Here is a 25,964-nt window from a genome sequence, read left to right as displayed (position 1 = left end):
GGCATGTGCCGTGGTCCAGCAGATGCTGCCTCGTTGGGAGGTCATGTGCCGAGCACGCACCCATTTTCTCTCCGTGCGCACCGTCCAGGGGGGAGTCTGGGCAGAGCTGTACGAGCTTCCCAGCTTCTGGGGCCTCCTGACACCCCCTCCTCTCTCAGGTCGGAGACTCCAGCCACGGGAGTCTCCCCGAGGACACGCCGCCGGGCCCGGGGCCATGCAAGCTACGGCCTTTGGTCTCCTGAAGCCTTCTGGCCCTGTGGAGAGTTGGGACTGCCTCGAAGCAGTCTCAGCCGCCTTAGCTGGTATTTATTCCAGGGACTGGAAGCCTGCCTCGCGTGTCCGTACTTTCCCGGGGAAAGAATCCTCACCCGTATCCGCCCTTCTGGACCTTTGGGGTGGGGCAAGGGAGCCAAATCTCTCTGCGCTGTTTCTGGGCCCAAAGGCATGGGCAGGGGCCAAGCGGAAGCTCACTTACTCCACCACTGCCCAGCCCCTGGCACAGACCGCCTGCCCCCTCCCCGGACCTCAGGTTCCTAGTCTGAGCAATGGGACAGTAGCGGTGAACTAAACGGGGCAATGTCTGAGGGCGGAGAGCTGACTGTTAAGGGGGGCCTCCTCCCCCCTTCAGCCCGCAGGACACAGCCGTGCAGGCATATTTTCCTGAGTCTGCGCCGTGAGGTAGCTTCCCCATCACCCAAGGTCACCGAGGGGCACAGAGATCTGCCCGACGGGGCGGCTCCTTTGTAAGCAGCAATCTCAACAGTAAGGACCTGTCGTATTGCTGATAGGACAGCTGTGTCACGCACCTGCTGTGTGCCCGCACTGCATGGATCCCTCACCCCAGTCCCACCGGGGTTGAACACCCCCCCACGCCCCTGGCCACAGATGGAGGCACCTGAAGGGAGTTCAGGGTGCCTAAATAACTTGGGCCAGAGCTCAGAGTGAATTACCAGCGGAGTCCGAAACTTTCTCCACTGCACAGACACACCCCTTCTTCCCCCTGGACGAGACAGACAGGAGGCCATCCTAGCTCAGTAATGAGGACAGCAGACTCTGGGCCTGCATCCCAGCTCTGCCACTTACTGTGGCGGTGTGGCCTGGGGCAGCTTCCTTAATCTCTCTGAACTAATACAGTTCTCCTGCTGAGGGTAACAATAACAAAGTCTCATAATTGGGACTAATAATAGTAGCTACTTCAGAGGGTTGTCATCAGGATTAAATGAGATAGAAAGCGCTTGGCCCAGTGCCCGGCACGATTAGTGCAGATACTTGGTGATTATCAGATGATGGGGGGCTTGGCACACCTCCTCCGCTCCGCCTGGAGATGTCGGTCTCCTGATTCACGCTAGGGGTGGCCCAGACCTTAGATCCCCCCGGAGCCCGTTCGAGCTCCAGGTAGCAGGGTTCCCAAAAAGCAGTGGGCACCTTCAGCCGGCCCCAGCATCCTGCCTGGCATTCCAGAAAGTCGTAAATAAGATGCTTCCTCCCAGGCCCTGCACGTGGTGAGTAAATTGCAGACAGATGTGGGCAGAAGGAGGCTGGAGCATGAAAAGGGATTTATATGCCCATAATGAGGAGAATGAGAATAAATGTGCAAACCGAGTAAGCAGCAGATGTTGGGTGACACTTGTTAGCAGCCGGCGTCCCTGCAGTGGGAAAACACGAAGCCCCCAAAGACTTCCACCCCTGGCAGTTCCCTGCTACCTGCCCCTGTCTTTGGGTTGAGGTTGGATGAGACCAGAATTTCCCAGAATTTAGGAGAATGAGGAACTTTGGGAGAGATTTAGGAACTCGAGCAAACACCAGAAACGTCAGCCCGGGGTTCCAGTGTCGAAGCAAAGACAAGAATCAAGTTTGGGGAGAGCAGGGAGTAGAAGATTCCTCTGTTCCTTTGGGGGTGAGTACGGAACATTAGGTTTAGGAGTTGGTCTTGTCATGGGTGTAAAGGGAGAAGCTCGGCAGGATTGTTCCAGAAGGAATGGTGTCTTAGCGTGTTTAGACATACAGAGGCCCTCCAGCCCTCTCCGTGGCAGTGAGGCCCTAGCCCGTGGGACCCCTCTGGGAGCCTGTCGGTTTCCTCAGCAGCCCCCCCCCCAAGTTTCCCCGATTCCCCGAGGAATCCAGGCATTACAGAAACATGATGGTGAACATTTGCTTCCTCCCGTGATGAGCGTGTTGAGCATTTTCTCACAATAAATACTCTCTGGAAACATAATTTTTAATGACTCCATAATGTTCTAGCAAATGGAGGCACCCTAATTTATTTAGCCACTTCCTGATTATTGGACATTTAAGTTGTTTCCACCCTCTTCTTTTTGGTCTTGTCGTTACATACCCGCTACACTAGAGATCTGTGCCCGTGAATCTGTATTTTTTCAAGACAACATTTCTCGGTCCTTCTGGTCCCCAGACTGCTTTTACAGTCTTACAAAATTGAGGACCCGAAGAGCTCTTGTTTATGTGGTTTAGTTCTGTAGGTATTTACTATTCTAGAAATTAAAGCCGAAAACCTATTTTAAATCCTCAATAATTTATTTTTATTTATTTATTAAGATTTTATTATTTATTCATGAGAGACCTAGAGAGAGAGGCAGAGACACAGTCAGAGGGAGAAGCAGGCTCCATGCAGGGAGCCCGATGTGGGACTTGATCCCAGGACCCCGGGGTCACGCCCTGAGCCGAAGGCAGATGCTCAACCACTGAGCCACCCAGGGATCCCAGTAATTTATTTTTAAACAACAGCAATAAACCCATTACAGCAAATACATAGTAAAAAAAAAAAAAAAAAAAAAAGGCAATGTAAATAAAATTTTAATGGAAAATAACTATTTTCTGAAACAAAAATATGTGAGTGAAGAGAGCAGCATTGTTTTACATTTTTGCAAAAAGCTTTTAATGTCTGACTTTACGGAAGACTGCTGAATTCTCCTATCTGCTCCTTCAGTCAGGCTACTGTGATTTGTCTTCTGGGTTGAAAATCTGGCATCAGACAGACAATTAGTTGGAAAAGGGAGGAGTGTATTGATCGCCTTACTAGGTAACAGTGGGTGTTTTTCTTTGTTGGCACACAAAAACTCACCAAAAGGTAGCGCCTTAGCGATTTGCGGCAGTGTGGTATCTCACACCTTAGCCGGTGAGGGTTTTGTGCTCTGTTAACAATGGACAAAGCCATTGGTCTCATTTGCATGAGCGGATACTGTACCACACGTGATTTTTTTTTTTAGCATCTGTTATCGATCACTTGAGTAATGATACATCACCTGAGTGATGCTGACCTTTCCAGTGCTGACATCCTTCGTTACCCATGATCCAGAAGTCACGTTTGTTACCGTCACCACTCATCTCAGCAGGAACATCTTTGAGTCTTGAAAAACTGTGAAATCATAGTGACACATCAAGTCTGCTGAAATTCTCGCTTTCGCTCGAAAGCTCAGATTTTATCTTTGACGACAAACACGGCCAGTTGTTTTTCTTACAACAGGCTCACTTAGTTCATTTGTAGACCTCGCAGTTTGCCAGCTATCGTGGTTAATGTTAGTTGCTCGTTCCTTCAGGTACACATGGCGTTCTATGGAAAAAGTGGCTAGTTTAGCTTGCAACTCAGCCCTACAGATGTTTCTCCACGAGACAGCCTTTGGCGGCACACCAAAGAACATTAGGTGTACTTCCATTGTTTTAAAAGACATGTCCAGATTAAAATTAATAATTCTTGCTGCTTCACCAAGGACGTTCATAAGTCCAGTCGTGCCCCCCTGGTTGTTGTTGTTGTTGTTGTTTTTCAAGAACAAATGCATGGTGTTAAGAATGTAATGACTACTAATATGGTTTGGTGCTTCTGCCATGATTTTTGCCAAGATGTCAGCATTTTCCCCTCCATTGCTTTTGTACCAACGGTGCAAAAACGCAATGAAAAAGGGCAAATATCATCATGGTATCGTTATAAAAATAGCTTTCGGGGATCCCTGGGTGGCTCCGAGGTTTAGCACCTGCCTTTGGCCCAGGACGCGATCCTGGAGTCCCGGGATCAAGTCCCGCATCGGGCTCCCAGCATGGAGCCTGCTTCTCCCTCCTCCTGTGTCTCTGCCTCTCTCTCTCTCTCTCTCTCTCTCTCTCTCTCTCTGTCTATCATGAATAAATAAATCTTTAAAAAAATAAATAAATAAATAAAAATAGCTTTCCTCGTGGATCCCCTAAAATGGTATTGCTGGTGGTAGTAGTGACAGCTAGCATTTCAGAGCATCTTTTATATGCCACATACTGCAGACCTTTAGCTACTTAATCCTTTCAGCAAGCCTGGGAGGTGGGCTGTGAGTGTGCCAGGAGTACGTGCACTACCTGGTTAGAGCCAGGTTTGGACTTGAGCAGGGTGGACACAGGCACACAGGGGTACTGCTGCAGGGGAAACAGCTTGAGCAGAGGCAAGAAGACCAGTCTGTGTATGGGGTGGGAAGGCAAGCCCTGTGCCAAGACTTTGCAGTAGGGAGGTGGTGAGAGAGGATCCTAGAGAACCTTGAGGGCACGCTCAGAAGTTCGGGGATTGGGAAGGTTTGGGGCAGGAGACCATATCGAGTGGGGTGTTGTAGCAGGTCCCGATGCCTGTCTCCCAGCCTTTGCAGTCTCATCTCTATCCCTTGAGCACAAGGACATATGTGTGATAACATGCAGATGGTTCCTGGATCACCTCCCTTCTCTCCTCCAAGCCCTGGTTCAGGCTCTGCTTCCCCCAGAAACCTTCCTGGACGTTCTCTGTCTGATAGTTCAGGCCTGTGGTTGTCGGGATCACACCCTCACCCCCAAAATGCCTGCACCCTAATTCTTAGAACCTGTGAATATGTTAGGTTCTTTGGCCCAAAGGGGAATCAAGGTTATTAATCACATGTCCTTGAGATGAGGGGTTATACAGGGTTATCCAGCAGGCCCAGTGTGATCACGAGAGTCCTTCAAAGTGGAAGAGGGCGCAGAAGGTCAGAGGCAGGGAAGAAAGTGTGATAACAGAACAGAGACAGCGTGAGGACTTGACCTGCTATGCTGGCTTTGCAGATCGAGGCAGGGGCCACGAGCCAGGGACCACGGGTGCCTCTGGAGGCAGGAAACGGCCAGGAAACAGACTCTCCCCAAAAGCCTCCAGATGGAACATATCCTTAATTTTAACCTCCCAAGACCCATTTTGGACTCCGACCTCCAGAACCGAAGACAACACATTTACATTGCTTTAAGCTGCTAAATCTGTAGTAGTTTCTTAGAGCAGGAGGAAAAAGCTGGTAAGGTCCCCTCCTCCCTGTATTTCGCAGCCTTAGATGCTGACCTCTCTTAGGACTGAGCATGTAGTGAGGGACATCGCTTTCCTGTCTGGCTCGCCACCCTCGGGCTCCTACAGGGCACAGCACCCAGCACGCAGCTGGCCTCGTTAGCTCCACAAAGCAGGCCATCACTGAGTGAGGAGAAGAAATGAAGCCTGAGTTTCTTTATCAGAAGGAATAAGGCCTATGGGGTCCTTTTGCCTGCCTCAAAACAAGTCACCCGCCCTAGACCAGGCTCTTGAAGGAACCGAGCCTTATTTCATTTGCTCCTTCAACAAACTGAAAACTTCGCCACATCAGGATCTATGCCTTGGCTCAGAGAATTCGGGGGCAAATCAGACCCAGGCCCTGCCCCAAACCAGTGACATGCCTAGAACCCACAGCACACTCAGTGCAAGTTAATTGAATTTTATATATATATAAAAAAAAAATTATATATATATATATATATTTTTTTTTTTTTTTAATGGCCAACCAGACCTGTAGATAAGCATCTGTGCCACAGATTTTCCTGCTTTGGAAAGTTCTAGGGTGTAGAGAATGCCTTAGCCCTTGGGTAGGAGTGGAGGACACCAGTGCCCTTTATATTCCCAGAAGGTGTGGCCATGCCCTGGCTGCCTTTGCAGATGTAACGAGACCTGCAGACAACGGGTGGCAGGTGGCCCAAGTGGCCGTCCAATAGAATGATGTGTCCTCAGTGCTGGGATGGCTCTGCCCGCCTGCTTCCTCTCACACACGTCCTTGTCTCCCCAGCGCTGTGTGGGTTGGGAACGTAGCTCGGCGTTTCCTGCTTCCCTTCCCACATCCACACTCCATTCTCTGTTTCGTTCCTTCCACCTAAGACTTGTTCATCTGGGCAGCTTATCGCCCTGGATTGAACGTGTATGCTCCTCTTCCCTAAGTCGTGTGCGTGAAGCTACCACATTGCTTAGGCTCCCGATCCAGCCCTGTGGCCCTTGAGGCTCCTACAGGGGCCACACCCAAAGCTAGCCCCTCCGACCCACAGCCCCAGTGTGGAAGACTCTTAGCTGCTAAGGCTTAGAATTCAGTGGGAGTCTCCAGAGAGTTTTAACTCTACAAACAGAACGTCTTCCTAAGACACTACCGACCACTTTAAAATATTATTGACAGATCCCCCCTCCCCGCCAAAGGCATCTTAGGCTTCATGTTGGATCCAGTTGACAATAATTTTATAGTCAGGTGAAGAAGTGCCCAGAATCTTGGCTGTTGTGTTGCAGATGTTGGGCTGGGCCGTTTGTCTCCAGCTGGTTAGCGGTTTCACATGGTGGCTGGATCCCTAAAAAGGGCATAAGCCCTAATGAACGAGGGCTTTTTAAAACAATAACAGTAATAATAAATATCCTCTTGTTTGAGGTATGCAGAAAGGTTGCAGAGTCCCTGTACACCTACTTGCCTTCATCGTCAGCATCTTAAATTACCCGCTAGGGTGCACAGGTGCTTGTCGAGCCTTGTCTTGACTGCGTTTGCTGAGGTCTCATTGGTCAGAGCGAGCTACGTGACCAAGCCGGGTGTCACCGGGACAGGGACCCTGCCAGGCTGTGGATGTTGTAGGGAGGCAGGTTCCTTGGCCGCCGTTTCTGTGGCTCCACCACAGAGAGTATTTTAAATGGAATCGTTTCCAGAATCTGCCCAGGGGCTGGAGTTCAGCATATGACAGCACCTTTGTCCGTTTTGGCTACTGTTCTTTTCGTCCATCTTTGTAGCTGAGCGACGGATGTCCTCGCCTGGGGGTTTTCACACCGAGTCGTTCAGTCTGTGAGTCGGGAAGGCAAGCCCGTCCAGAGTCTCCTCCATCACTTCCCAAAGAGCGGCCCTTCCGGACTGTCCTTCAACACTTTGGGTCTAATTCTCAGTAGATTTTACTATGTATTAATATTGTAATTATAGAAATCTTCCATTTATTCTCAGAAAAAAACAAAGACTCAGGTCTTTTGGAAATAAGCAGACACACCCTCTTGGACACACTCTCGCCTGGTATTGGCTCTAGAAGCATGTTGCAGAGCCCAACTTCCCTTTCCTATTCGGGGAAAAAGTACACCCAGGGCACCTGGGGGGCTCGGTGGTTGAGCCTCTGCCTTCGGCTCAGGGCATGATCCCGGGGTCCTGGGATCGAGTCCTGCATCGGGCCCCCCGCAGGCAGCCTGCTTCTCCCTCTGCCTGTGTCTCTGCCTCTCTCTGTGTCTCTTGTGAATAAATAGACAAAATCTTTAAAAAAAGAAAAAAGAAAGAAAGAAAGAAATGCACCCATTCTGCAGGTGGGATGATTGAGGTGGGTCACTGTTGAGTAGTAATGTTGCAGCTGATACTTAATTAGCGCTCAGAACGTGCCAGGCTCTCTCCTGATTGCATTGCCTTCACGAGCTCACTGTGAGATGGGTAGTGTCTGTTCGCCTCAGTTTCCCCGTCGGTGGCACAGCAGTGAGAGACGTTAAGGAGCTTTTCTGAGGTCTCTGGGATGGTAGGTTTTAGAGTCCAGACTTCCTGGATGTCCACTGAGCCTGGTTTCCAAGCCTCTGTTCTTAGCAGATTCCAAGCAGACCCTTCTCTGATTGCTCGGGCCTTGGGAGCAGAGGAAGAGAGCGGGATGGGGAGGAGAGGAAGGAGGAGCGGGTGTGGACGTGGGAGCGCAGCTCAGAGACCCCTTGAGGTACAGGGGTCCCTCCCTTTGAGAAAGTTCATGTCACGCCACTTTGCCTTTATGCTTTCTTTTCATTTTTATGCCTTTATGCTTTCTTTACCCACATTAGTACTTGGTTTTGCTAACTGAAAAAAATCTGAAGGGATTTATTTTTACTTCTACCAAAAAAAAAAAAAAGTAAAAATAGGATTCAGCATTTGTTTGGCAGCACACTGTTGTAGGGGCAGCACGTGTGGCCCCGCCAAGTCCCCCCACCCCGGAACCACGCTCCGCATCCGAGCTCCAGCCGTCAGAGCGTCAACGCACATCTGGGAGCATCTATGCTCGTCTCCGATTGTGGGGTGCGTGTCCTAGCAAGATGGGTCCTGAGGTACCAGGAGAGCCTAGGAGGGGTTCTCCTGGGGGGTCCGGGAGGGCTCACAACTCTCCCCGTGTAAGTCCATGACAGTCGCTTCTGGGCCCTGCAGCACCGAGGCCCAGGAAGGCTGCCCCGAGGCTGTGCCGCGGCTGCAGACCTTGGGCCTCTGCTCTAGGTGAACCCCCACTCCCTCCCCGGAAGGGCTGGTGATTGGTGGGCTCAAAGGAGAACAAACGTGGTGTGGGAAGAGCCACGTTCCCAAGCGCCTTTCCCAGCCGTCGCCCCAGACCTCACTAAATCCTCTTGGAGCCGTGGCCGCCGCCCATGAAGTGCTGAGCCCACGTCCCCCGGACACGGTCAGGACACGGCCCGGGGCCTCGAGCAGGAAAAGGAAAGCCCGGCTGGCCTGTCCTGGGAGGAGGGCTTTGGTGTAAGCGGGCGGGGAGACGCCCCGGCTCGGCTGGCGTGAGCACCGGCCCAAGAGGGCCATGGACACGGGTCAAGTTAGACGGGGGTCTCTCTCTCTCTCTCTCTTTTTTTTTTTTAAGATTTTATTTATTTATTCATGAGATACAGAGAGAGGCAGAGACATAGGCAGAGGGAGAAGCAGGCTCCCTGTGGGGACCCCCCCATGCAGGACTCGAACCCAGGACCCCGGGATCACACCCTGAGCTGGAGGCAGATGCTCAACCACTGAGCCACCCAGACGCCCCTCTGATGGGTCTTGACCATGATTTTCCTCAGCCCTGGTTTGGGGACGCTGTGCTGGCCTCAGAGACCCGGGGGCAGGGGTGCGGGGAGGGGGCCCTCCCTGAAGGAGCTGCCCCTGTTGATATCTGGTCGGGAAAGGAGAAGACAGTCCTTCCCCACCTCGAGTGAAACACAGGGGACGAGTGGGGAGCAGGGATCACCAGCCTTCCCAAGGGCCACCTGGGGTCATTTGCCCTGTGCTGAGCCCTCCACACACCTTATTTTTGTGTTATCTTCAGAACGACCCCATGACACAGGTGCAGTCCGCCCGGCTACGGTTGGGGAAACTGAGGCTCCAGGAGGATGGTGTGGCCTCCACGTCTCAGGGTTTGACCTTGAAAGCCCATGCGTGACGCAGATCCGTGACTGCCCACCGCTGGTAGCTCCTGATCACTAGGTATCGCTTCGCTGTTCGCAAAATCTCACCCAGAAGCCCGCTTGCTTATTCACTTAGCAAACCCTTGTGGTCCGTTTGCCAGGCCGGGCTCAGGCCCTCGGGGTGGATCTGGGAGCAAAAAAAAGACAAAAGATGCATTTCTCGTGGAGCCTGCATCCTAGAAAGGTCCTGCCGTGCAACACCCTGGCCCCAACTCTTTGTAGCATAAAACAACCACCGTTTTCCCTACATGTCGTGATTTTGTGTGGGGACGTGGCCGGGCCCAACGGGACGGGTCTGAGCTCCGGCCCAGCCGGCCCTCCTCAGCGTTTGCTCGCCTAGGAAATAAGTGTCGCTGCCAAGATGCGCTGCACGCGGTGGTCGCCGCGGTACCTGTGTCGCCTCCAAGCCCGAAGCGGCCTGCACGACCACCCACAGGTGCGGGGAGACACGTCCTCCCGGGGGGTTCTGATTGGCCCGACAGCAGCAGAACTGTGGATACGTGTGGCAGCTTGGTGATCTCCAGATAACCCCGCTGAGCGCCACGGCCGGGGAGAAGAAACAGGGTGTCCCGTACGATTTTCCCTCCGCATGACCCTAGCAAATGGACGTGAATCCGTAAGGTGCGAGGGCTGAGCGGGCTGATGGCTTCTCGGGGGGATGCCCGGTCGGATGGTGACAGCCGGTGCCAGGCTAGATCCGGACGGCCGATTCCATGTCCCTTATAATCAGTAAAGCTCTATTAAGAGGAGCGTAAGGTGAATCAGGAGTCCCAGGGGTGGGGCGTTTGGGGGTGGGGAGCGGGCCACAGAGGGGACCCAGCCCCAGGGGGCAGCGTCCTGCCAGTCTGGGCAGGGCCCTGTACTGTCACAGCCCCACACACGGGGCTCCTGGGCTCACCTTCCAGGGACAGGCGGAGACCCGAGAGGTCCCAGGCTACACGCCTGCGGCCCCGGCTCCTGGCCCAGCTCTTTAAATAGCTCCAAGCAGGGGAGTCTGGGGGGCTCAGCGGTGGAGCATCTGCCTTTGGCTCAGGGCGTGACCCCAGGGTCCCGGGATCGAGTCCCGCGTCGGGCTCCCTGCATGGAGCCTGCTTCTCTCTCTGCCTGTGTCTCTGCCTCTCTGTGTGTGTGTCTCTCATGAATAAATGAATAAAATCTTTTAAGAAATAAAAAATCAATAGCTCCAAGCACAGGGACTGGCCAGCGCGGGGCCACAAGCTACTACTACTCACCAGGCAAGCTCTCGTGCCCGAGCCTGGCCAATGGCACAGAACGGGGAGAGGCATTTTTTTGGCCCTGAGCTAAAAACTCAGAACAATGTGGAAACTTAGAAAGAAGCATTGCACGACCGCTCAGGGCCCGGTGCTGTTGGAGAGAAGAGGTGGAGGTGAAACACCCAGTGGCTCCTGGCGCGTATGTAAATAATACAACGTTTATGTGTTTACTGCACATTTTTATGGGCCCGGGACGCGCGGGCTGTAAATCCCGTGAGTCCTCTCGGGTGACCCCCCACACACATCTTTCAGACCAGGACTGAGAAGGCGCAGCAGCCTCCGGAAAGGTGGAATTTAGACCCGGGAAGGCGTGCCGGGCTCTAGGACCCGCGTGATTGAGCCAGTAGGCGGCACAGCCCCGTGGGGGGCCCGCCGCTGTTTGTTTAAGCGGTTAACAGTTTGTTTTTATGATAAATCGTTGGTGACGTGGATCCTGGGAACAGGCTGGGCCTGTGAATCAGAGGCAGTGGGGCGCATCGGAGCGGGCGGTCCGGAGGCCACGGCCCCGGCCTGCCCGTTGCCCTTGACCTCTGCAGCCTCTCCTGGAAAATGGGAGGGTTGGGCTGAGTGTTCTTAGGAACCCCGTTGCCACGCACTGCGAGCAGCAGCCTCAGAGTGCAGGGGGCCGGGGGCGGGGGCGGGGGGTGGGGATAACCGCCAAGGAAGTCGGACAGGAGCCCGGACAAGCCCAAGGCTCCGACGGGAGCGTGGAAGGAGGGCACGTCGCTGGTCACACGCGCTGGGCCGCTGCATGCCACGGGGCCTGCCCCTCACCCCCCCCAGTACCCCAGGCTCAGGGTTTACACGCCCACTGACTCCGGTGGCCCCTGAACTCCAGAGAAGTGGCTCATCTACGAGCTTTGGATCATGAAGATCTAGAAGAATCATGATTCAGGGTGATTCAGGCCCAAGGGAAGGAAGGAGTCTTGAGCAGGAACCCACGGCTTCAGGATGGTCGATGCCCCCACCGCTGCCGAGCACCAGGAGGAGGCCGTGCCGAGCTTCCTTGTCAGGTTTGCTCCTTGGCTGCCCTGGAGACGGGGCCCAGCCAGGGGCAGCCGGAGCGCCGGCCTTCCTGCTGCAATCAACCCGCCCCTCTCCCGGCCCGTGTGCCGCAGCGGGCTCACCACCCCGCAAGGGCTCAGAAAGTGGGCCCTGAGGTGGAGGCATGAGATTGAAAACATCTTGGAGGCTTTGAGCCCGTCACTTCCTGGGGGAGTGGCTGTTGACTGCACATTTTAGGGCCAGGAGCGTCTGGAGAGCAGGGTCCGAGGCGTCTTGTCTCTGTATGTCTGCGACCTCCGTCCTGCTGCTAAGCAGTATGCAGGGCTGCGGCCAGGAGGGACCGAGCAGGGATGAGGTGCTTGCGGGGCCCCCCGGGCTGGCACTGAGCAGCTGCTCAGGACCGGGGAAGAGCAGGGTGAGGGCCCACGGCCCCCAGGCACGGCCCCCAGGCTGTCACAAGTTCCAGAAGGTCCTGCCCCATGGGGCAGCGGCCCCAGGGCTGGCTTCTCCGGTTCTGTGACCTGTGGGTGCCATCCCGAGCGCCGAGCGCCGACCTTTGTCTCCGGCCACAAAGACCGGTGGAATGCGTTGTGCTCCCCTGCTTCTGAGTCATTCAAGGAATCTGTGCTGGGCACTGACTGGGGTCAGTGGAGAGGAAGCGCACACCCCTTTCTTCCTTGTAGTTTAGGTGGCTGCAGATTGGGGAAGATGCACTTCCTTCTTGGGCAGACTGGCCTGGGGTGGCGCTGGGTGCCACCCCAGGGAGGACGGGGGGCTGTGGGCGGTCCCACCAAAGCCGGGCTGCTTCTGGCTGGAGGAGCGAGCGTGGCTTTGGAGGACAGACTGACCAAGCCCCGTCGAGGGCCCGGCCCCACACCGCCCTGCCCGTGCCCGACCTCTCACCTGCTCACTGGGGCTGGGCTGAGCGCCGGCAGGTGCATGTTGGTGTCTTGAAGGTGGGATTTCTGCTCCAGGCAAAGTCTGTGTCCCCGAGGGCTCCCGTCTTTGTCCCATCCCCAGCCGTGGCTCTTGCAGTCCTTGGGCACTGCACGCAGAGTCGGAACGGTTCTTCTGGATCTTCACAGCTCAGAGCTCGTGGGCGAACCAACGGCGTCTCCGGGCTCGGGGCCTGCGAAGGTTGATGGCTGTTGTTTGGGAACAGGACTCTCTGGAGGCTCATCAGAGCCCCTGGGTCCTGGGGAGGAGCAGAGGGAGGAGCGGGTTGGCCGTGTTTTGCTGGATGTCAGGATTATCAAGGCACCTGGTGACTTGCTGGATTATGAGTGTGGGGTCAGTTACAGGTGTGCGATCCCTGGATGGGCGTGTGTGTCCACTCCTCAGATGACAGGTTCCCCCTTTATGGGATCTTCCATACCCACCAGTGAAGCCCCTAGAGAGTCGTCTGCTTGTTGGGTCTCCTTTCCACAAAGAGGGCTTCTTCTTCTCACTCTTCTGGAAGCTCAAACACCTGCCCCCCACCAGGCTGCCAGCAGATTTAAGGGGCAGTTTCACGTTGGTGCTGGTGGCCACGGGGCACCCTGGAGTGTAGGCTGCAGGCGCTGCTTGCCGCATTACTCCCCTGCGGGTGTGGAGGGGCGAGGCGGCCTTTCCAGGCTGCTCCCCGCGGGGGACACGATGCCAAGACACGGTGGCCTCTGTTGGTGAATAATTTGGGATTGGGATTTACAGGGCGAGGGCAGTGGCCCGCGGTAAGGGGGCTTCCTCCCTGCCATGTTCACACTCTGGGGGGGCTCCAGGAGCAGGGCCAGCGGAGACGTCCCTGTTCATACCGACCAATCAGAAGGGAAGGGAAGGTGCTTCTCTGAGTTTCTGAGTTTAGCCCAAGTTCTCAGGAAAGAAATGAAAACCAGAAGGGAGGGGATGGATGCCTGGGTGGCTCAGAGGTTAGGTGCCTGCCTTCGGCCCAGGGCGTGATCCTGGGATCGAGTCCCGCGTCGGGCTCCCTGCATGGGGCCTGCTTCTCCCTCTGCCCGTGTCTCTGCCTCTCTCTGTGTGTCTCTCATGAATAAATAAATAAAATCTTTAAAAAAAAAAAGAACTAAAAGAAAACTGGAAGGGAGTGTCCTCTGCTGAACACCTGCAGAGTGCCGTCCACACGGGGAAAGCCACCGGTAGCTCGTGGCATCCTCCCCACCATCCTACAGGATACCTCAAAGTCTCCCTTTTATGTGTGAAGAACAGAAGCTCCCGAGGTCGCGTGGGCGGCAGAGACAGGACCGGGCTCCCCTCGAATCTTGGGCAGGTTGCTCGCCCGCCCCATCTCCATGGGCAGTGCAGGGATTATAGCAGCACCTGCCCCACAGTCCTGAGGGTTAAATGAGAAAATTCATAGAAAGAGGTTAGAACAGCAAGATCCATTTATGAAATACCAGCTGCTCTTCCTTTGTCGTTATTCTTTTACTGAGCTCAGTGCGACTGTACCATTGATGCTCCAACCTGGGAGGGCTTCACAAGAGAGGGAGGGCCTACGAAAGCTGTACTGGGACCAGAGGAGTAAACTGGGACTGTCCCAGACAGACAGGACCCGTAGCCCTTGAGCAACACACGGGGTCCGAGTAGGTGGACAGGTGCCAGGCAGGCACTCCGGGTCAGGGGGTGACCTAGGCCAAGGTGTGGAGGTTGGATGCTCGTGGTACCCACAGGTGACTGTGAGGGGGCCAGCCGTGGGGCCCACCTGCCCTGCTGGACAGGAAGAGGAACGTCTCCACTGCACCCTTGATAAGGAGGGTTCCAGGCTACTGCTGTTATGCACCCACAGGGCCCCTGTGCGTCCCAGTGGAGCCAAGTCCTCTGGGGAGTCGGGTTCCCAGAAGGGTCAGAGCAGCCTCCCCTCTGGAATAGTGGAGTCTGAGAGATGCTCCAGAAGACCTTTCCCCAGAGAGAGGGAGGAAGGTGGCCGAGACCTGCAGACCAGGCTCTGGGGGCCAAGACGTGCCCCAGCTAAGCTGGAAGCTGGGCCCAGACCCATGTCCTGACTCCCGGCCTCGCCGAACACTTAGTGGGATCCTTGCTTTTTACTGTCTCTGTTCATAAAATAGATTTCTAAAAACTTTAATGGAATCTTGACCAGTAGAGGAGGATCTTAGCTCAAAAAATGTATACTGATCACCAATCTGTAAATGTGGGTTTTCTTAGGCATTAATGGGGCTCCCACTACCCTATGTGGAGTCTTGGTGCAAATTAGAAACAACCATACAGACAGATGAAGAAAACATACCCCTTCCCATCGAACACAGTCCCGTGCCCCTACTGATGCCTGAAGTGTCTCTGGGCCCTTAAAATGCAGTCCTTGGGTGCAGGTGAGCAGGCTTGGACCTAGGAGAGTCGGACAAGGGCTCCTCCCATCCCCTCTGAGTCGAGGCGACTGTTGTTAGCACCCCGAGACCTCGGGAGTGCCTGGCATGGGGGCCAGCAGGAGCTGGTGACCCTGTAATGGCCAGGAGGACTGGAGCACAATGCTGGATCTCTCCACCACCTGGATTTTCTTTTTTTTAAAGATCTTATTTGTTTATTTTAGAGAGAGAAGAGCATGCAAGTTGGGGAGAGGGAGAGGCAGAGAGTCTCAGATTCTACGCTGAGCATGGTGTGCGGGGCTCAGCCTCACGACCCCGAGACCATGACCTGAGCTGAAACCAAGAGTTGGACACTTCACCAGCTGAGCCACCCAGACGCCCCTCACCACCTGAATTTCTAAAGACACCTGCCTGTGGCCCATGAGCCTCGTACAGGACGTGCAGGTGCTGACTCAGAAGAAGAAGTTCCAGTTAATAGCGACAGCTCACCCAGGCTCCCTCCAGCCAGCACCCTTGGCCACTTGCTCGGAGCACTGTTTAGAGAGCTCCTCCCACGGGAGGAGCCTGGCAGCTTGTCCTTGATCATGAGAATGAAAGGCCAGAATATTGCTGTTGCCTGTCGGAGACACAGCAGGGAGCTTTTTTACCCCAGAAATGAGAAGGGCCTGCTCCTGAGGTTTGTCTAGACACCAGCGCACTCCTTCCCCTTACACCGGTGCTGGCATTTCATTTCGAGCACCACTTGTCCGCGTTGTTGGTGCCCAGGTGGGTGGGCACAGCGAGGTTATGTACCACCCTCCTGCCCCTGCTGGATGCCCAGCCTGGCACATCCGGGACGAGCCCCGGACTTGGCCCGGGGGCCAGAGCCTTCATCCCAGGGCTGCAAGTAGAAGCAGTAAATTAAGAAGATGCAAATTTAACCCCCCCCCCCCCCCGGAGATGTCATTGTTCACCTCTCAGATTGGTGGAAATGCAAAGGTCACACCAACATGCCTGCGGGAAATAGCACTCTCACACACGATGGGCAGAGAGGCCGGACGGTATGACCCCAGGGGGGGAAATTGAGGTACATCGAGCAAAATCCCGTATGCATTGCCCACTGACCCATTTCGAGGATAAAACATGGCGAGTATGAAACAAGTTTCTCTATGCTCCTCATAGACTACATCCGAGGCTTAAAGAACGAAGAACGGGAAGCCAGTCTTGAAGTTTAAACAGATTTGCGGATAGTGTTCTTTGTTACCAGGACTTACTTTGTTACCCTGGAATAGAGCAAATCGGTAAACATACATTGTCAGGTACCAGGACTGTCTCTGTGGGAAACGGGAATTTGAAATGGGAGCAGGTGTTGGATGGGAGCTGGAGGCATCGATGTGCTCTTGATTTTATTTATACGTATATAGTGTGCATCGATTTTATACATGAGTACGTAGAGCTAAGATTGACAAGTCGCAACCACAGAGAGGACGGGGAAGCAGTGACCCGGGTAGCAGCGCACACGCCTGGGGCCCGCAGCCCTGTTTCTCAGCGCTGCTCCCCCCGTGGGAAGGAGCGAGGGGCTCCTTAGGCCTACCTGGAGGATCCCAGGTGTCGGGCAGTGCAAAGTAAGAAGGTGTGACGAGAACATTGTAGAAAGCAAGGGACGGATGAGTCAGGGACCGGGCCCTGGTTGGAAGAGAGGGCTGCCGCCCACGGATGAGACCGTGGAACGTCCGAAACAATGAGAAAATGAGACTCTTCACGGGGGACGGAGGGGAGAAGGGAAAGCTGGTTAGTAAATGTGTAATCAGCTAGAAAAGCACCGCGCGGGCAAACGGCCCTACTGTGGGCCTCCTGATAGGACCCAGCCAGAGGACACAACGTCGCCCGTGGGTTGGTTGGATTGGAAGCAGGGCAGCTTCGGCGTCACCAAAGACCCACAGAAGGCAAAGGGAACCCCCGAGGTTGAAGGAGAACCAGGAGTCGGGGTGGCTCGGTGGCATGTGTGACTCTGCTTGGGATCGTGGCCCGGGGGGTGGGAAAGCCCCAGAAGCCAGGGAGGCGGTTCCATGGGTGGTGGCGCACAGCGAGGCTCCGCAGCCCTGCCTCAGCCCCAGACGCCTCCCCCAGCGGCGCCCTGCGCTGGCCCCGGGCCGGGAGCAGATGTTAAGCCTCGTTTGCAGATAGGAAACGCGTGTACAGTGATATTGCTTCCCCTGATGAATATTTTAATATTAAAGCAGCAAATCCCAGAAAGTGCTGACCTGCCGCTCTTCTTGGTTGGCGCGTTCGAGGCAGTTGTACCGGCCTGCTGGGGGCCAGCCTGAGCGCGGGCCGCGGGAGGAGGCGGGGCGCCTGGAGCGCGGTGTGGGTGCGCCCGCCCCTCCTCGAGTGGGATTCGCAGGACCTCGGGGATACGGTCGCCATCCGACTCTGAAGCCCCCCGAGGACAGTGGCTCAACTCCAGATCTCCCAGTCTAAGCTGTGTGTGGGGGCCGTGGGACTGTGTTGGGATCCTGGCCGGCCGCCTCCCCGGGGGCTGCATCTACCCAAGGCTGAGTGATGAGCAGGTCCTCAAGAAGCCGCGGCTGGTGCTGCCTTTTCCGTGTTCGATTTAATCAAATGCACAACACCGGGCACTGTGCCAGGTATCGGAAGCGCAGAGAGTCACTCATTCCAGAAATATCGATGGACCCCTGGCCACATGCCAGGCCCAGGGCTAGGTGCTGAGCATATCGTGGAGAGCAGAACAGCTCAGCAGTTTAGAGGGGAGTCAAGTAATAAATTAGTGAACAGACGAGGAAAAGATAAGATAGAAGCACGTGCCATAAGGGACTAAGAGGGGGCGGCTTGGAAGGTGGCGGGGAGGGCGGGGGGTGTGGGGTGTGGCTCACAGTAGTGGCCCGAGAAGGCCTCTCTGAGGCAGGGGCCTCCAACTCAAAGCTGATGGGGAGGCGTCAGGAGGGCAGCCCGCCAGGTGAGGGACGGAGAGGCCGGTGTGGCTGGAGGGCGAGGGACAGAGAGGGACAGAGCGATGATGACAGGCAGTTTCAGGCGGGGCTTCGCCATCCCAGTGAGGCGTCAGATTTTTTTATTTGGGCTGGTTTTAAGCAGGGAAGCAGCTCAACCTGATTTGCATTCGAAGCAGCCCCCCTGGCTGTCCTGTGCAGAAGGGACCCAGGTAGGGGTGGTCGTGGGAGGCTCTCGGGAGGCTACTGCCGTCCTCCGTCCTCCAGCACGACAGGTTTGGAGAATCCACCTGACTCGCTGGCAGATCAGATGCGGGAGAGAGAAGACGACATCTCGCAGGGGTGTGGCTGGGCCCCTGGTGTGGGGCAGTTCCTCCTCCACCCTGCGGGCATGGGGAGCCCTGGCAGGCTTTCAGGCAGGGCGCTCTGGGGTCCCGCTGGGGTTTAGGAAGCCAGCCCGGAGGTACAGAGTAGACGCAGAGTCCAGCCGGGAGCCAGAGGCCTGGCCAGGGAGGAGGAGGGGAGGGAGGGCAGGTGGGTCTCCCTGCAGAGGATGCAGTAGGTAGGGGCGGGGCCTGTTTCCTCCTCACGTGGCCTCCAGCCCCTCGCCAGGGGTCCTGCACCGTCACCTCCTCCTCCTGGCTTCCTGCATCCTCCTTGAGGGGAGGGAGAATGTTCCTCTCCCCTGTGGGGACGACGTTCCCAGGCAAAGCAGCGTTCCCACGGCTTGGCATCTGGGTTTCCACCCCCCACCCGGCCCGCCCTCTCCTCCCAGCCTGCCGGAGCAGAGGAGCAGAGCCGGGACTCGGGGAGGAGTGAGGGCCCTGCCCGGCCCTGCTGGAGGGGGTTGTAATTAGAAACAGGGCGGCTGCTTAGACTAATGATACTCCACTCTCAGAATTGCTGTCCTAGGCTCTGGCTTTCCTGAAGCCAGAAAATCCAATAACCCCGGGTTACGTTCAGTCCGGATATAGTGCTGATTGGATTTGTGAAATCCATCCAGCGAGCTGTATTCTGATCATTACCTGTTTGGGGGAGGGGGTGGCGGCTGTCACTCAGCCGGTGGACAGCAAGTTCGCTCCCAAGGGCCGGCCTGACCCAGGTGGGGTCGGGTGTGCAGCCCAGCCCCGGAGGCCGTGGAATTGAGGGAAGACTGGCTGCTGGCTCCTGCCCTCACGCCGTCAGCCCCAGCTCTGAGCACACTGCTGCTGCGTGCGGGACCCCCTCCCCCGCTCTTGGGGTCCCCACACACGACCGTCTCCTGCACAGCGAGCTTTCCCAGAGCCGCGTGCACCCCGCATTCCCATCCAGGCTCCAAGGAGCACAGGTCAGCATTTCTTAATGACTCAAGGTCACCTGGGAATATTCATTTCTGTACTTGGGAAAATGTGGCTGCACAGTCCGTTTACACCGGGTTCTCTTAGCCTTCCTCTCAGACTGCGGCCTGTCACTTGTGTGTTGTCACCAGGCTGCCTCTTGGCATCGATGGAGGCCATGATGTGCGGAGGTTGGGATTGCAGGAGCTGGGTTCAAATCCTGGGACCTTGCAGGATCTTGCACCCATCCCTCGGCCCCTCCAAGGATCAGTTTGTTCATCTGCAAAGTAGGGAGGATACAAGGACCTGCCTGGAAGCGGGGCAGGGGGATGGATTGTCACCTCGACCAGCTGCTCGGGGCACGAGCAGCCCCCAGGACCGGAGGGACACCTTTACTTTTGGTCCCTTCTTGCTCACCCCGCCAGGCTTCAGACCCAGCACGGAGCAGCCCGTGAGCCCCCAAGGCCACTGCTGCAGCAGCAGGAGGGCGCCGAGGGGACGTGGGAGCCTGTGGGAGCCCCGTGCGCTGGACCACGGGCAGAGAGGGAGAATCTGAGCTCCGCGTAGCACCTCCACGTGCACTTCTGCTGGGATGTGACCCTCCCGGGACTCCCCCAGGTGCCAGCGCCGGGCCGAGCCCAACTGTCCCGCTGGGCAGCGAGGCCTGGGAGCTCATGACTTCCCCACGGCCTTCCCGCAGAGCCCGGGTGCATCCAGCGCTCACCGTTCCCGGCTCCGCGGCACCGGGGGCCCAGGGCACCACGTCCCTGAGCTGGGCCTCCATCCCCATAGCCCCACTGTCAGAGAGGCGGGAACCAGTGCTCGGCCCCACGCCAGCCTCCAGCCACCGGTGGGGCCGGCCACGGCTCTGCCCTTCTCACCCATTCTGCTCCTTAACTGGCTTCTCCTTTCCTGCCCTCAGCATTTTGTGCAAAGCAGCCGTCTTGCCAGAAGCCCCTTCCTGCCCGGCCCAGGCGCCCTCAGGCAGCGCCAGCGCCGTTGCTTATTCGTATTTTCCTTCAGTTATTCCGGGCTGGAGAGCTGCTGACCCACAGATACGTTCTGTTGAGCCTGTGCGCTGCTTGTTTCGTGTTTGAATGTGTTGCCACTGTTCACAAGTCAGAAGCGATTCACGGTGTGGATTTCCACCTTTTTTTGGAAAACAGGCAGGTCTAACCGCCCCCCTCGGGGCCCTGCTGCATCCGATGGGCAGCCCGCGGGACCTACCCCCTTAGACAACTTGTGGCACCCCGCCCAGCCCCCTCTGCCTGGCCTCTGTCCCCCGGACCAGGCACGCCAGCTTGCAGTCTCCTCCCACCAGCAGAGCTGGCCCAGCCCTCTGGGCCCGCGGTCCTCGGTCCCCCACCCGCACCCTTCGATGTGCTCTGGGTCACCCGGTGGGCTTCTCTCTCGCTTCCCTCTGCAGCCACAGCCTCTGCCTCTGCTTCCTGACCCCCCTCCCTCTCTCTCACTCTCCCGCCGGCAAGCACAGTGACTCACACCTTCCCCTTCACTTCCCGGGTCCCTTCGCAGGTGGCTGGGCGTGTGGCTGAGTCATCACCGTGTCATCAGAAGCCCGCTCGGGGCCTGGCCTGCCATGGCTGCTCCAGGAGTGGAGAGCACGTAGCATGAGGTGCTAAGGAAGATACCAGGTCCCCCAACCCCACCCCTTCACCGCCACCCTCCCCTCCGAGGTGCAGGCAGAGACGGAGCCGCCCGGCCTGCAAGAGGTCTTGCAGGGACACGCTTTGCAGCAGGGTGCGCCGACCGGCCTGGGAGATGCTGCCGGGGGACGCCAGCCGCATCCCTGTGCTTCCTCCCGCCAGCCGCTCCTGGTCTCCCCAGGAGGCCTGCCCTCTGCACCCCCACATCCCTCCAGGTACTCTCAGTGTCAGGCCCAAGTGGTTCCCTTCGCAGTACATTTCATAGTTTTTCTGACTATTTTCCACATTTGGGCTCTTGGTTATTTGCTGTCAGCTGCCAGAGGGCAGAGGGGTCGTGCTTGATGTATTTCTGCTCTGTCCCCAGCAGCCAGACCACAGTTAGAATGTCGTGGGCTCTCGGTGAGCAAGCCAGCAGACCAGTGCTCGGCCAGGAGCAGCTAACGCGTCAGGCTGGCTCTGCGGAGCAGCCCCCCGAGGATGGGGGGCCAGGGCCTGGGCTGAGGGTTGGCAGCAGGACCCAGAGCCTCGGAGGCTGAGTAGGACCTCACAGAGAGGCCTCACACGGGGGCCCCACGGAGCGAAGACATCAGAGAGGCCCCCACCAGTCCCAGCTCGGCTGCTTCGTTGCTGTGTGACTTTGGGCAAGGTATTTAACCTCTCTGGGCCAGAGCTTTCCAACTCAGAGTTAATGCAGTGAGGTGGGTAAGGCACTTGGGGGCGGTACCTGGAAGCCGAGCACCCCGTAAACGACTGTCCGGAGGTGAGCCCGACTTTTGAGTGTGTGTGGTTTGGAATGAGGCAGACGGGAGGCGGAGATGTGGGTCTGTGCCGTAGGGATGAGGTAGGCTGTGGATACGGTCCTGGATCCTCTCTTACCCTGTCCTCCTTGCTCCCCACTCTCTGCAGGTGGGAACTGGCCCGGGGGCTCCCCAGCCAGCTCGGGGCACAGTGGGAGGTGGGCCGTCTCCTGCTGCTCAGGGACTGACGTCGTCGTGGTTCTGTAGCAAGAAGACGCTCCAGAGGTTGACCTACGTGGGTTTGGGGATTACCTGCAGTGTGGGGGCCCGGGCCCTGTGCTCCTTCTCCCCATATCAGCTCAGCCCAAGGAGACGTGAGGACGTTGCTAACTTCTCCCGGGAAGACAGGCAGAGCGAGCCCACCCAGCGGACAGAGGGGGCTGCGGGTGGGCGGGGCCTCCAGGGGTCACAGGGGGCCCGGCCCTCGGCTTCTGTGCTGTTCCAGCCCAAACCCTCTACCTGGACGCACGCATCAAATCCCCGCTGCATCCTGGGTGGGGGCTCCCACTGGCTCCACTTTACCACTGAGATCTCTGCTCGGCGGAGCCTGAAGGCGGACCCAGGCTGTCGGGCTCCAGGGCTTAGCACCTCCAACCACTCACTCCCCGGGAGCTGGAGCAGGTGTTTGTCAAGTTCATGCCCAACCGGGTGGTAGTGTAGGTGGCAAGGTCGAAAGGACACGCTGGTCTTAGAGTCACAGGGACCTGGGAATCCCTGCTGCGCGGCTTTAGGCAAGTCACTTCACCTCTCCGAGCCTTCATCTTGCCGTGAGGACAGTGGACGTGCAAATGCCCCCTTTGCGGGGGGACAGGAGGAGGGGCGCAGGCGAAGCCCTCCCAGAGGTCACCCCACGAGTGTGCGCGTCCTCCCCTTCCCCGGGGCTGCCTCCCGCCCCGTGCCTGAGCCGCAGGCGCTGGCTCCTGTCCAGAGCCTGACCTTGGCCTGGAGTTCCGCGAGGACTTCGGAAATGGCCTTGGCTGCCGCCGCGGAGAGCGCTGCCCCGAACTGCTTGCAGATCAGAATCTCGGGGCGCCCCTTGCCAGGCCTTTCATGTCGCTACTTTATTTCACAAGAGCCCCGGTGTTTGTTTAGCAATGGAAGGTATTTTTAGAACTTAAAAGTAATTCTGCTCTTCGAGGAACAAGCCTGCGGATGGAGCCTCATCTGGAGCCAGGCCGGAGGTGTGTGGGCGCCGTGCCCTGGGTCTCCCCACCTCCGCGCCACTGGGTGCCGGATACCTCAGTCTGTCCTGCCTCGGCTTGGCTCTTTCCTTCGCGCTGGTCTGGCTTTGGGGGGTGCTGGCTCGGGCGGTGGGCTGGGCGACGGCCCCCCTGGAACTGAGTGTTACCTGGCGTCGCAAAAACCCTTCACAGTTAAGGATCTCTTTTTTTTTTATTTTTTTTTTTTAAGATTGTATTTATTTATTCATGAGAGACACCGAGAGAGGCAGAGACACAGGCAGAGGGAGAAGCAGGCTCCATGCAGGGAGCCCGACGTGGGACTCGATCCCGGGTCTCCAGGATCAGGCCCTGGGCTGAAGGTGGCGCCAAATCGCTGAGCCACCTGGGCTGCCCTAGAACTTTTTTATTTTTATTTTTTTTAATTTATTTATTCATGATAGACATAGAGAGAGAGAGAGAGAGAGAGAGGCAGAGACACAGGAGGAGGGAGAAGCAGGCTCCCTGCAGGGAGCCCGATGTGGGACTCGATCCCGGGACCCCTCACGCCCTGAGCCAGAGGCAGACGCTCCACCGCTGAGCCCCCCAGGCGTCCCCACAGTTAAGGATCTCGAGGCCGAGGCTTATCCTGCATTATCAGGTGGACCCGATGTGGCCACAAGGGCCCTGGTCCCAGGGGGGCAGGAGCATCAGAGAGAGAGAGAGAGAGAGAGAGAGAAGAATCGGGATGTGAGGATGGAAGCGGAGGTTCAGAGTCAGAGGTTGCGCTCGTGGCTCTGCAGGGCTGGCTTTGGAGACGGAGGCAGCGCCCCGAGCCCAGAAGCGGGCGCCTCTCGAAGCTGGGAAGGCAGAGGAACAGACTTCAGCAGCTTCTGGCCCAGAGCCTCCCGAAGGACCCCGGCCCTGCCAGCACCTCATTTGGTCCAGGACGCCCGATTGAGACTTCTGACCTCCAGAACCAGAAGACGGTAAACGTGTGTCATTTCAAGCGTGTGGCCGTTTATTAGCACAGCAGCGGGAGCCTAGTACCTGCCCCACACCCACCCCGGCCCCGAGCACCTCCGTCCGGGCCAGGGCTGCGGGGACGCCGAGCCCCAAGGATTACCTCTGCGAGCCGGAGCTCACCTGGGATTCTTGGGAGGAGTTCCTGAGAACGTAAGGCCCTGACCCGGCCCCTGGTGCTCAGCATGCATGAAAGTATTACGTCGTCGTTGTCGTCGTCGTGCGTGTCGTCTGCCACAGAGATGCACGTCGGGGTGCAGGCAACACAGTGGCTGTGGGTTTGGATCAAAATTGCTGAAATCTGAGTTCAGATTCGAGCTTCACCCTCCCCAGGGAGGCTTTGCAGCGAAGCTCAGCCAAGTTGCTGGGCTTCGGTGTCCCCCCCTGTAGGAGGGGAGGGCAGCACCCCCGGGCCCGTGAGCAGGTGCACAGAGCCGGAGCCTGGCCACGGAACGGCGCTGCTGGAGGAGCGGATGACACACCTGGGGCAGGCTCCTTCGCCCACGGGGGCCGGCTCGGCTCTCAGCCTCCAGGGTGAGCTGTTTCCACGGGCAGCAGCTTCCCCCGGCGTTAGTGCCGGGAGCCGGGAGTGCCCGAGCAGGGCTCCGTGTCCCACCGGAGGGCTCCAGGGTAGGAGCTGGCCTCTGCGGGCTGCCGAGGCGGAGGCCTCCGGAGGTTGCGGATGACACACCTGGGGCAGGACTGATGCCTCGGTGGGCGCGGGAGGAGTGAGGCCCGGACGTGGGTCTCGGATGTTCCCTGCTGCGGCCACGATGCGCCTGTCCTGTTGGTGAGGACACAGAATGGCCCAAGGGAGTCAGAATGGGTTCAGCGGAGTCTGCGGAGAGAAATCCGGGTGCGCCGCCTGCCGACCCTGCTGCCCGGCGGGTTTGGGCAGGAGCCGGCGGGTGTGCGGCCACTCGGGCGAGGACACCGGGGCGCCTCGGGCTCTGAGCCCCCCCCCCCAGAGACACGGCGTGGGGGGCAGGAGCCCCTGCGCTGATTCAGGCCGCCCACATGCACGCCTCACTGGGCCCGTCGCTCTCCGAATGCCCTTGGGCGAGTCACGTAACTTCCAGGAACCTCAGGTTCCCTCTCAAAGGAAATCAGCACCGTCATCACCGTCTTCGTCTCACGCACCCGGAGCCCTCCCTGCGTGCCAGGCTCTGTCCTGAGTCTCGAGAACGATACTGGCTCTGACTCCCCACACGGACCCGTGGGGCGGGTGCTCTGGTTTCCCTCCAGCGAGGGAGGGGCCCAGAGGAGCAAAGGAAGGTACCAGAGGCCGCACCCAGGGACTTGGACTCGGGTCAGCTGGCACTTGTTCGGCCCGCGGCCTCCCCGTCGGGGCTTAGCAAGGGGCCGTGAGCACCCCCAGGGCCTGGCTGGCGACGCGTGCGGGGATCGGTCCGCGCCCTAGCGGCTGGCTACTCCGGGTTCTGCCCAGGTTAACAGAGATGCCTGGTGACTTGTGTCCGGGGCCCTGGGGCAGCATCCACCCCCGTTCTAGCATGACGGGGGCTGTGGAAGCCGGTGCGGGGTTTTGTTGTGAGCATTGCTGCGTGTCATCGCGAGGGCCCTTCCTCATCTCCCAGCCCGGGACCCGCGTGCACACACGCACACCCGCACACCTGCACACACACTCCCCACGGGAGTCAGACAGTGTCTGCCCAGGTGTCTTTCTCCTGCGTGCTGCTCCAGCTCCATTGCGGGGAAGCGGGGCTCGCCCCCACTCCCGGGCGTCACCGTCGGGTCCCCCCACTTGGTCTGCCGCAGGAACTGCCTCTTAAACATCCTACGTCCTGGTTTACACCCAGGCTGGTGGCGTCGGCTCCCGGGCGGCAAGCCCAGGGGCCCGTGGCCCTACTTGGGGAAGGACCGGGGTGGACAGACCTGGGCCCGTGCACCCCAGGCCGTGGCTCGTGTCACGTGTGAGCCGCGTGAACCTGACCTAAAGTCTTCGCCAAGCCAGGCCTCGGCTCCTTCATCCGCACCACCAGGGTGATTCCACAAGGCTGTTG

At 57.6% G+C, this 25,964-nt stretch overlaps 1 protein-coding gene and 1 long non-coding RNA gene across 11 annotated transcripts in view; one reads left to right on the top strand and one right to left on the bottom strand.

The window, feature by feature from the left end:
* The window catches only part of KAZN (kazrin, periplakin interacting protein), a 1,011,580-nt gene that overhangs the window by 899,627 nt on the left and 85,989 nt on the right, over positions 1-25,964 (top strand). The window lies entirely within an intron of this gene.
* LOC125754603 (uncharacterized) lies at positions 23,381-24,689 on the bottom strand. Its single transcript, XR_007409254.1, has 2 exons — positions 24,426-24,689; positions 23,381-24,215 (listed from the first exon to the last, which is right to left on the bottom strand). It is a non-coding gene; the product is annotated as an uncharacterized LOC125754603 (long non-coding RNA).

Source organism: Canis lupus, chromosome 2 (assembly GCF_003254725.2).
Source record: "Canis lupus dingo isolate Sandy chromosome 2, ASM325472v2, whole genome shotgun sequence".
NCBI lineage: Eukaryota > Metazoa > Chordata > Mammalia > Carnivora > Canidae > Canis > Canis lupus.
The sequence above is the reverse complement of the archived record's forward strand: the minus strand, read 5'-3'. Positions and strand labels throughout refer to the sequence as shown.